The 10606-nt window shown below is 39.9% G+C and overlaps 2 pseudogenes; one reads left to right on the top strand and one right to left on the bottom strand.

The window, feature by feature from the left end:
* Nucleotides 1-6843: 6843 nt before the first annotated feature.
* On the bottom strand, nucleotides 6844-6961 carry LOC128134025 (5S ribosomal RNA; annotated as a pseudogene).
* Nucleotides 6962-8115: 1154 nt separating this feature from the next.
* LOC128134021 (5S ribosomal RNA) lies at nucleotides 8116-8233 on the top strand (annotated as a pseudogene).
* Nucleotides 8234-10606: the final 2373 nt, after the last annotated feature.

Here is a 10606-nt window from a genome sequence, read left to right as displayed (position 1 = left end):
TACATGCAAGATTTAAAAATATATGTAAGGATCAATTTAGTCCCTTAAATAACATATTGTGGTACATTCAGGGGTTATTGACCATGATCTCTAGCTTTATGTTTCACCATCATCAAACCTTACCTGCTTATTTGTATATAATATAGGATGGCTTTCGTGCAACTAGACAATCTACATATGGACACTGCATGTTCTCGGGGAACAATCTTCACTCTTAGTCATACAAGTATCATGTCATGATTTATAAATCCAATGTTAAGGGAAAATACAGAGGAATCACCATTGTTGCAATAAGGATTTGTTGGCTACACAACCTCTTATGAAAACTCTATGCTTCACTCACCAAAGTGACCATTATTTAGGGTTACAATGTTAGTTTTTCCTACATATCCTTGATGACATCTATTTTATGCATATATTTATGACGTTTACTTATTATTTTATACTATGTTTTTATGTTATTTAGAGCTAATAGATACTTAATATGCTTTAGAATGTTTAACTATAGTTAAAATTTGGGCTGGAATGAAAAGGAGAATAAACCACCATTGTTGCAACATAGATTTGTTGGCTACACAACCTCTTATCAAAACGCTATGCTTCACTCACCAAAGTGACCATTATTTAGTGTTACAATGATAGTTTTTCCTACATATCCTTGATAACGTCTATTTTATGCATATATTTATGACGTTTTCTTATTATTTTATACTATGTTTTTATGTTATTTAGAGCTAATAGATACTTAATATGCTTTAAAATGTTCAACTATAGTTAAAATGGGAGATGAAATGCAAAAGGAGGGGAAATGAGCTAAAATAACGCAAAAAGGATGTTGCTAGACAGCTTGACCCCTTGTCAGTGTTTTGACCATATCTCACGACTCATAACTCCGATTGACAAGATTCAAAATGATCTGAAACCTAGACAAAATTTTGGACAATTTTTGTGTTATGAGAAAATGATGATTCCTAACTACCACGATGTGGTGACACCACCACGATGTGTTAAATCAAAACTTCAAAATCGTTGAGATTGACTTGGAAAATACGGGACATACACGAGGACCAAGACTGTCGTGGTGATCATATTTTAGAGAATCGATATGTTTCAAGCATTTGGACGATTTTTTTTTTTTGGGGGGGGGGGGGGGGGGGGGGATTTACAACTTTTATTGATCCTTGGTCGATAAGAAACCTTAGAGAATCTGTTTTGAGTGTCTAGAAGGCGGCCGAAAGGCCGTTAAGCTGACAAGAGTGAAGATCTGAAGGATTAAGGAGCAAATTCTTATCGTAAATCATATGGTTTGTTGTTCTGATCATGATTATCATTCCACTGTGATTCCATTATGTGCTACTTTCTAATTTGGGTATTAAAACCTTTTACTTTGTGTTTATGATTGAATGAATCTTCGAGTTTATGATTTAATTTCTATTTGGATTGTATATTGTCATTTAATTTATTTTTTCAAGTTTTATTGAAAGACCCATATGTGTTAAAGATTGTTACTTTATTCTCTATTGCTGAATTAATAGAGTTGAAATGATCATTTTGACTGTGTTGATTTGAATCATAGTTGTCCATGACCATTGGTGATTATGACTAGAGTTGGACCAAAACTTAGGGTTAGGAAATAAAGTGGTGAACTTTAATGTGTGTTCTTGAGTAGATGACCATTCTATGTATGATTTAACTCCTATGACCATTAGGGTTAAATATAATCAAATCTTGCTATATACAAACTAAATACTGATTTGCATGATTGTTTGTTCACTTGATCAATGAATTAATAGTTGTGTTGAAATCAAAGGATTAGTAGCGTGACCATGATGCTAGTCATATTAGGAATCGGTGAATAATGAATGAATATCCATTGCACTTGAGTAATTAATCATGGTTTTGAGATGTAATCCAATCTAAACTAAAGTACCTGAAGTGATTTGCCTTCAGTCGATTTATCGATATTTGTTGTTTACTTGTTCATTTGAGATTAAATTCCATAAAACCCCTATTGACTGCTTTTATGTGTAACATATAATCAAAAACTTCAAATTAATTTACCACCGTTCCCATAATGTTCGACACCTGGTCTTTACCACAACTATACTATTGCACGATTTGGTTCACTGCCTAGTGTGTTTAATAGTTTTGGTTGCGATAAAATCAATTTTATAAATTTAAAATTTTAGCAATTAAATTATAGACATAAAAAGACACATCAATCTTCAAACCCAATTCAACATTAATATAAACCAAACATGTTTACATTGACATCCACTTCATTCGAAATCGGTCCATTTTAGATTTGATCCACATTCTTTCATGTAATTCTTGATACATCAATATCTTCACCAAAAGGCTCACATCTATTTTAATTCACAAGTTCAGTCCAGTTTTAACATGCAAAGCAAATCCCCAAATCAAATTACAAGGGGATATTTTATTTGTACATATTGACAATAATTGTATGGCCCATTATTAGGCCTTTTTTTGTGTACTCTTTAATCGCATTGTTGCATTTATTCAAATTAATATGAAGATATCTATTAAAGCAAATTCAATATTTAACGACATGTTCCTGGGTTTATGTGGTGTATACATTATCTGTGGTTTTAGAGGTTCCAATACTTTCAATCAGACCATTCATAATCATGAAATCTAGGTTGAAAGTGAAGTTATACCTCATTTGGTGCTTAAATCTTTGCTTTGCACCATTATATATTCAAAAAAAATATATATCGTCAATATTGCTTTGAAGAACCAAAAATCACACTTTTGGGTTTTAATATTATCTGTGTTTATCTGTGTTACTAATTAGGTGTTCTTGAATATCCTAATGTTTGGTATGTTAAAAGCATTAGTTGATGAAGTTGCGCGACTAAAGAAAAATTGCATGAGTATGTTTGGTCGACCATAAGATATACTTGATCGAGAGGGTTATTTTATTGTTGTTATTACTATGAATAATTGAGCATTTCTTATTGTTCTTTACGATTTTTACTTTGATATCTGTAGATTATCTTATTGTAAGTGTTTGATTAGTATAAATAGTTTCCTTCTCATTTTAGTGATTTGTGTGACTATATGAGCGTGACTCTCGTACAATAATATGAGACCACCTTAAAGTCTTTAATATAGTGGACCCGACTCTTTGGTGTGGACCATGAAGTGGACTTAGCCTCACATGAGTTGAACCATTCTATATTGCTATGTTTTTTGCAAATTTCTCTTTCCTCTTTTATTTGTATTTGTCTTAAGAACATTGTTCGAAAACATTTGTTGTGCAAGATTTTATCTAAACCATTATTTTTATCAAGTAAAATCAATAAGTTCCTTTTAGCATCGAAGTAACTTGTTGCAACTTCAATCACCATGGATAGAGGTAGTAAACTCTAATACCAAACGAACTCCATTACAACCAACCCAAGAAAAAGTCAATAAGAACGGAAAAGAAAAGGCAAAATTAGGAACACACTAAATGAGATATAAGAAAAATCTCTCTATTCTAATAAATAAATAAATTTATTCTCTTATTGACAATCCTTATTAATATTATATGTCAACTATCATGACACATGTCAACCCGTTAATTCTTCATTTAAAATTTAGAGTTTTAAATTTTTCATTCTAATTATATTATATTATTAATTGATTTTTTATTTCAAAGTTCAAATTTTAAATTTTACACTCTAATTACATTAAATTAATAACATTAGAATAAAATATATAATCAAATTAATATATATTATAAGATGATGTAATTTCATGTATTTATTTAAATCAAGGATTATAATTTTATATAAATAAAAAAATATCTCTTAATAAATAATATATCTAAAATAATTGATTAATAATTTTGAGTTTTTATTAAGAAAATTTAATTAATTTTATAACCATTGTTTTTATGAGTTATAAACTATTAGACTAATAAACCTAAAAGGTGGTTAACGTTGATTACATATTATTACATTGTAATGAGAATGATAAACACCAACTAATGAAGTAATGAAGCACATTGTCACACTACCTCAATAGATGTGTATATCATTGTAATCTCGACCTAATCTATAAGTACCATAAAAACAATATTTAGAGTGTAATTAATCTGGAATCCAAATTACATATTTAACTAAAAATTACAAGAAACTATAGAATTACTACAGGGTACTATGTTATAAATCAAATACCACCTCTCTCACGTACAACTCTGCCAACCTCTCAGCGGAAGAGCTCTCACTGATAGCAAGGAAGTAGGCACTCTTCGTCAACCTGTCCACAATCACCCAAATTGCATCGACTCCTCTAGTAGTCCTCGGCAATTTGGTGATAAAATCCATAGTAATCTGTTCCCACTTCCACTCGGGAACCTCCAACGACTGCAACTTACCATGCGGTCTCTGGTGCTCGGCCTTAACCTTACGACAGGTTAAGCACCTCTAAACAAACCACGCGACATCCCTCTTCATACAGGGCCACCAATACTCTCTCTTTAGGTCCAAATACATCTTAGTGGCCCCAGGATGGATCGAGAACTTCGATCGATGAGCCTCTTCCATAAAAATGGTTTGCGTCCCGCCCACAAACGGTACCCAGATACGACCCTGGAATGTCATAAGCCCCCGGCTATCAGTAACGAACTCCGATACCAACCCGACAACTAGTTCTCTCTTCTGGTTTTCTGATCCCACGGCCTCAGCCTGGGCCCCACGAATGGTGTCCAACACCGGAGTCATCACTGTCAACCTCAAACAAACATCTCGCATCGGGGCGCTCTCCGCCCTTCGGCTCAGTGCATTGGCTACAACATTAGCGTTACCTGGGTGGTACAGGATCTCGCAGTCATAATCCTTTACCACATCCAACCATCTCCTCTGTCACATATTCAGGTTGGGCTGATCCATCAAGTACTTCAAGCTCTTGTGGTCCGTGTATATGGTACACCGAACCCCATACAGATAATGACGCCAGATCTTGAGGGCGAACACCACTGCCCCCAACTCTAGATCGTGGGTGGGATACCTCGTCTCATGAGGCTTCAGCTGCCTCGATGCGTATGCTATCACATGCCCTCTCTGCATCAGTACCGCTCCCAACCCTAATATCGACGCATCACAATACACCACAAAGTCCTCCACCCCCTCCGGAAGGGCTAAAACTGGGGCTTCGCACAGTCTCTGGCAAAGTGTCTCGAAGGAGGCCTGCTGCTCTGGGCCCCATGAAAAAGCAACACCCTTCCGGGTCAACCTGGTGAGTGGCACGACGATCTTGGAGAAATCCCTGATAAATCTCCGATAATAGCCTGCCAGCCCTAAGAAACTCTTGATCTCGGTGGGTGACCTCGGCACCTCCCAACTCATCACTGCCTCAATCTTGGCCGGGTCGACCAATATCCCTTTCTGGTTAAGGAGGTGCCCTAGGAACTGGACCTCTTGCAACCAGAAATCACACTTGGAGAATTTGGCATAAAGCTTCTCCGATCTCAGAACTCCAAGAATCTCCCTCAAATGCTTCTCATGCTACTCTCTGGATCTCGAATACACCAAAATATCATCGATGAACACGATCGTCGAGCGATCCAACATCGGCCTGCACACTCTGTTCATGAGATCCATGAACACCGCCGGTGTATTGGTGAGTCCGAAAGGCATCACCACAAACTCGTAATGCCCATAACGAGTCCTGAACGCTGTCTTCTGGATGTCCTCATCTTGGACCCTCACCTGATGATACCCAAACCTCAAATCGCTCTTGGAGAACCAAGATGCTCCCTGCAACTGATCGAACAAATCGTCGATCCTCGGCAACGGGTAACGGTTCTTGTCCTTCAGCTTGTTCAACTCCCGGTAATCAATGCACATCCAGTGCGAACCATCCTTTTTCTTGACAAAAAGGATAGGCGCTCCCCACGGCGAGCTGCTCAGCTGAATAAACCCCTTCCCCAGCAACTCCTGAAGTTGCGAGGATAACTCCTGCATCTCTGGAGGCGCAAGGCGATAGGGCACCTTGGCGATAGGTGCGGCCCCCGAAACCAAATCGATACTGAACTCCACCTGCCTCACGGGAGGCACACCTGGCAACTCCTCCGGAAATACGTCCGGGAACTCATGCACTAACGGAACCTCATCAACTGACCTCGGTCTCTCTGAGTCAACCCTTGTATCCATCACATACGCTACAAAGCCCCTACAGCCCTACTGTATACACTGTCTCGCTCTAGCGGCCGAACAAAATGCTGACCCAGAACGTGTACCCTCACCGTACACCGTAAGAACTCCCCCACTAAGGTCTCGTATGGTCACCAGCTGTCGCTCGCAATCGATAACGCTCCGAATCTGCTCAACCAATCCATGCCCACGATGACACAGACATCCCCCATCGCAATAGGAACTAAATCAATCGGGAATTCAACACCGAAAATCTCGAGTACACACCCTCGGATCACCTCTGTGGCATACACCGCCCTCTCATCAGCTATGGAAACTCTCAGAGGTCGACTCAACGCCTCACGACTAGCACTGATGTGCTGACTAAAAGCCAAAGATACAAAAGACCGACTCGCACCCAAGTCAAATAACACCAAGGCAGGTACAGAACTCACAAGAAAAGTACCTACGCATAACATAATATAAGCACAATATATCAACATCAAAATAAATACACGAAAGAATACATACCAGCCACGACATCGGGCGCTGTGCAGGCCTCCTCCGCGGTCAACTGAAAGGCTCTTCCTCGTGCCTTCGGTGCCTCGACATTCACTGACCGGCTCTCAGTAGCTCTGATAGCAGCAGGGGCAGATGTAACATCCCTCTCTGGCACGTATCATAATATTGTCCGCTTTAGACCACTCGACACGAGGACTTCCCAGGGGGTCACCCATCCTGGTACTACTCCCGCCCAAGCACGCTTAACTGCAGAGTTCTTATGGGATCTGCTGCCCTCACGGCTTTAAAACGCGTTGTGATAAGGAAGGTATCCACACGCCTTATAAGAAATGCTTAGTTCTCCTTCCCAGACGATGTGGGATCAGATCTAACCCACTTTCACCCCCCATTATAGGGTTCTTCGTCCTCGTCGAACACATCGACCCGTGCCCTGGCTCTGATACCATTTGTAACATCCCCCTTTGGCACGTATCACAATATTGTCCGCTTTTGGCCACTCGGTACGAGGGCTTCCCAGGGGGTCACCCATCCTGGTACTACTCCCGCCCGAGCACGCTTAACTGTAGAGTTCTTATGGGATCTGCTGCCCTCACGACTTTAAAACGTGTTGTGTTAAGGAAGGTATCCAGACCCCTTTTAAGGAATGCTTAGTTCTCCTTCCTAGCCGATGTGGGATCAGATCTAACCCACTTTCACCCCCCATTATAGGGTTCGACATCGCCGTCGAACACATCGACCCGTGCCCTGGCTCTGATACCATTTGTAACATCCCCCTCTGACACGTATCACAATATTGTCCGCTGTTGGCCACTCGGCACGAGGACTTCCCAGGGGGTCACCCATCCTGGTACTACTCCCGCCCGAGCACGCTTAACTGCAGAGTTCTTATGGGATCTGCTGCCCTCACGGCTTTAAAATGCATTGTGATAGGGAAGGTATCCACACCCCTTATAAGGAATGCTTAGTTCTCCTTCCCAGACGATGTGGGATCAGATCTAACCCACTTTCACCCCCCATTATAGGGTTCGACATCGCCGTCGAACACATCGACCCGTGCCCTGGCTCTGATACCATTTGTAACATCCCCCTCTGACACGTATCACAATATTGTCCGCTGTTGGCCACTCGGCACGAGGACTTCCCAGGGGTCACCCATCCTGGTACTACTCCCGCCCGAGCACGCTTAACTGCAGAGTTCTTATGGGATCTGCTGCCCTCACGGCTTTAAAATGCATTGTGATAGGGAAGGTATCCACACCCCTTATAAGGAATGCTTAGTTCTCCTTCCCAGACGATGTGGGATCAGATCTAACCCACTTTCACCCCCCATTATAGGGTTCGACTTCCTCGTCGAACACATCGACCCGAAAGTGGGTTAGATCTGATCCCACATCGTCTGGGAAGGAGAACTAAGCATTCCTTATAAGGGGTGTGGATACCTTCCCTATCACAACGCGTTTTAAAGCCGTGAGGGCAGCAGATCCCATAAGAACTCTGCAGTTAAGCGTGCTCGGGCGGGAGTAGTACCAGGATGGGTGACCCCCTGGGAAGTCCTCGTGCCGCGTGGCCAAAAGCGGACAATATTGTGATACGTGCCAGAGGGGGATGTTACAGTTGGTATCAGAGCATTAGTTTAAGCGAACTAGGAAATTGTAGGAAAATTTCTAGACTTAAACTTAGATTACTAAGTAATGATTGTGAGGAGTGTGTCTAAAATATGTTAGGTAGTACACCTAAATTGACACAAGCACTAGTTTATTCTAGGAATGATGCCTAAAAAGCTTTTATGTGCTAAATGTTTTGTGTGATAGCTATATTGATGCTATTATTTGTTCGGATCTATGGTCTGTTGCCGACCGAATCTGGAAACCTTATGTGTGTAGGATTCTAAGCGTATGACTACGATATTAGAACTAGCATGTAAACGTTTCGGAGTGATAAGGAGATTTATACGTTTATCGTAATTAAAGCTTTCTTATCTTAAAATTCTCGCTTGGTACACCAAATGTCTGCTTGGATGTACAAGAGGTCATGGTGAAGACTCGTAGAGAAATTGAGTAAATGGAGGAAATGAAAAAGGCTTATGATAGTGGATGACACCTATCAGAAGATATCGTAAGTGTGGTATCTTGCCTTTAGAGTATGTCTTATGAAATAAAAGTACGTTTAGAGGAGTACGGTACGTCTAAAGTACGTTTTGGCATGATGATGGAACGATTGGTGAAATTCTCAAAGTTGTCTCATCGTCTGGTATTTCCATCACCAATCGAGTTGAAGTAGAGTTGATGATTGAAGATTGAGCAATGAAGAAGTCCTAGTAGAGTCTACGAAAATTGTTTATGATTATTTGAACACATTCGTATGTGTTAAATTGTTTTGTCATTTTCTTGTATGGTGACTTGGTCGACTGCGGGACAATACTTGGGACGAGTATGAGTAGGTGTGAAAGGTAGTAGATGCATATACTACCGGAAGCACAGGACTCGCACTTGGATCAGGGAAAGTCACAAGGTTACCAAGAAGCTAGTAATTGATTCCGTTTTGTTCAAGTGTGTCATTACCCTTGTTTCGGTAGTGACTAGTAAGATGATTGTTAATCCGACCCTAGTGGTCATATTCAAATTGAGTCCGACTACGGTGAGTACGTTACATGGTTCAAAGAACCAAGTTCGAAGTAACATTGGACGTAAGTCAGAGATTGAAGTTAATGCGATCATTGGTATCGCACTCGTTGTTCATAAAGTTTGTAGCTAGAAATGCTACATGCTGAAATGTGATTATATCACATTAGAATATGAAGGAAGGTATATTCCATTTTGGAATTTGACTCTAAGAGACTTGAGTCAAAGCGTTGCATCATGCGATGAGAGGTTAATGGAGCACGACCCATCGATCTGTTACAATAGATAAACGAAAGTATTTATCCTAAGAAGAAGAAGGAGTCCACAATAAGGACTTATTTGGTAACTCGAAGGTTACGATCGAAAGTACAACATAGTACGATAGGCAGCTACAAGATTGGGCATCGTCTGCGGTTAAGAAAGCCATAGAGCTAAATACTCTATCGAGGAAAACATAGAAGTTACGGTTATTACCTAGGATGAAGAGATAACGTGTGGAATCATTATGCAAGTCCTATTTCGTTGATGATTCCGGGACGTAATCATCCTAAGGGGGAGATAATTGTAACGCCCGTAGATCCAGGCTAGTCAAATTAGAGACGATAAGCATCAAAAATGACTTTTTAATGGAAGATTATTTAGAAGGATTAATCTTAACCAAGTTGTAGTATATGTCACAAGGTTTCCGTGCATATAAAGAACGCCAAAATCCGAGTTATAACGAAGAAGTTATGACCTGTCGAAGTTTCGCGACAGAACCGGCACGACCTAGCGCGACCCAGCGCGACGTAAATAGTGAATTTAAGGTAGATAGTGATATGTGCTTATTTAGTCATAGAAATCATTCATTATTTTAGTAATTATTGTTGATTTTATATCATTTAATGAACAAAAGGTACTTAATTAGCTTAATATTTCAATTTCAGCAATAAAAGACATGCTTGGATGAAAAAGGAAGAAGATTGAGTGATTGGAAGCTTGGAGATCAAGGATTAAAAGAAGGATCTAAATAAAAGAAGAAACTCGACGAGTTTTTAGCATAAACTCGACGAGTTTATTAGAATATTCTAGATTTAAGGATGCCTTGCCGTACACGCTGAACGCGCGAATTTTTAGAGAAACTCGTCGAGTTATTCTCAAAACTCGACGAGTTGGGTCGATTTTTGGAAACTATAAATAGATAACTTATAGGCCCGAACCCTAACTTTTGCTGGAGGCTAGCTGCGACTTTTGAAGATCAGAAGGGTTCTTGGAGCTGCTATTTTCGAGATTGCAACCTAAGAAACAATTTAGAAGAGAATCAAAGGCAAATAATCATTC

The sequence above is a fragment of the Lactuca sativa genome, chromosome 4, assembly GCF_002870075.4.
Source record: "Lactuca sativa cultivar Salinas chromosome 4, Lsat_Salinas_v11, whole genome shotgun sequence".
NCBI lineage: Eukaryota > Viridiplantae > Streptophyta > Magnoliopsida > Asterales > Asteraceae > Lactuca > Lactuca sativa.
Note: the sequence above shows the minus strand (reverse complement) of the source record. Positions and strands in the feature narration are given on the sequence as shown.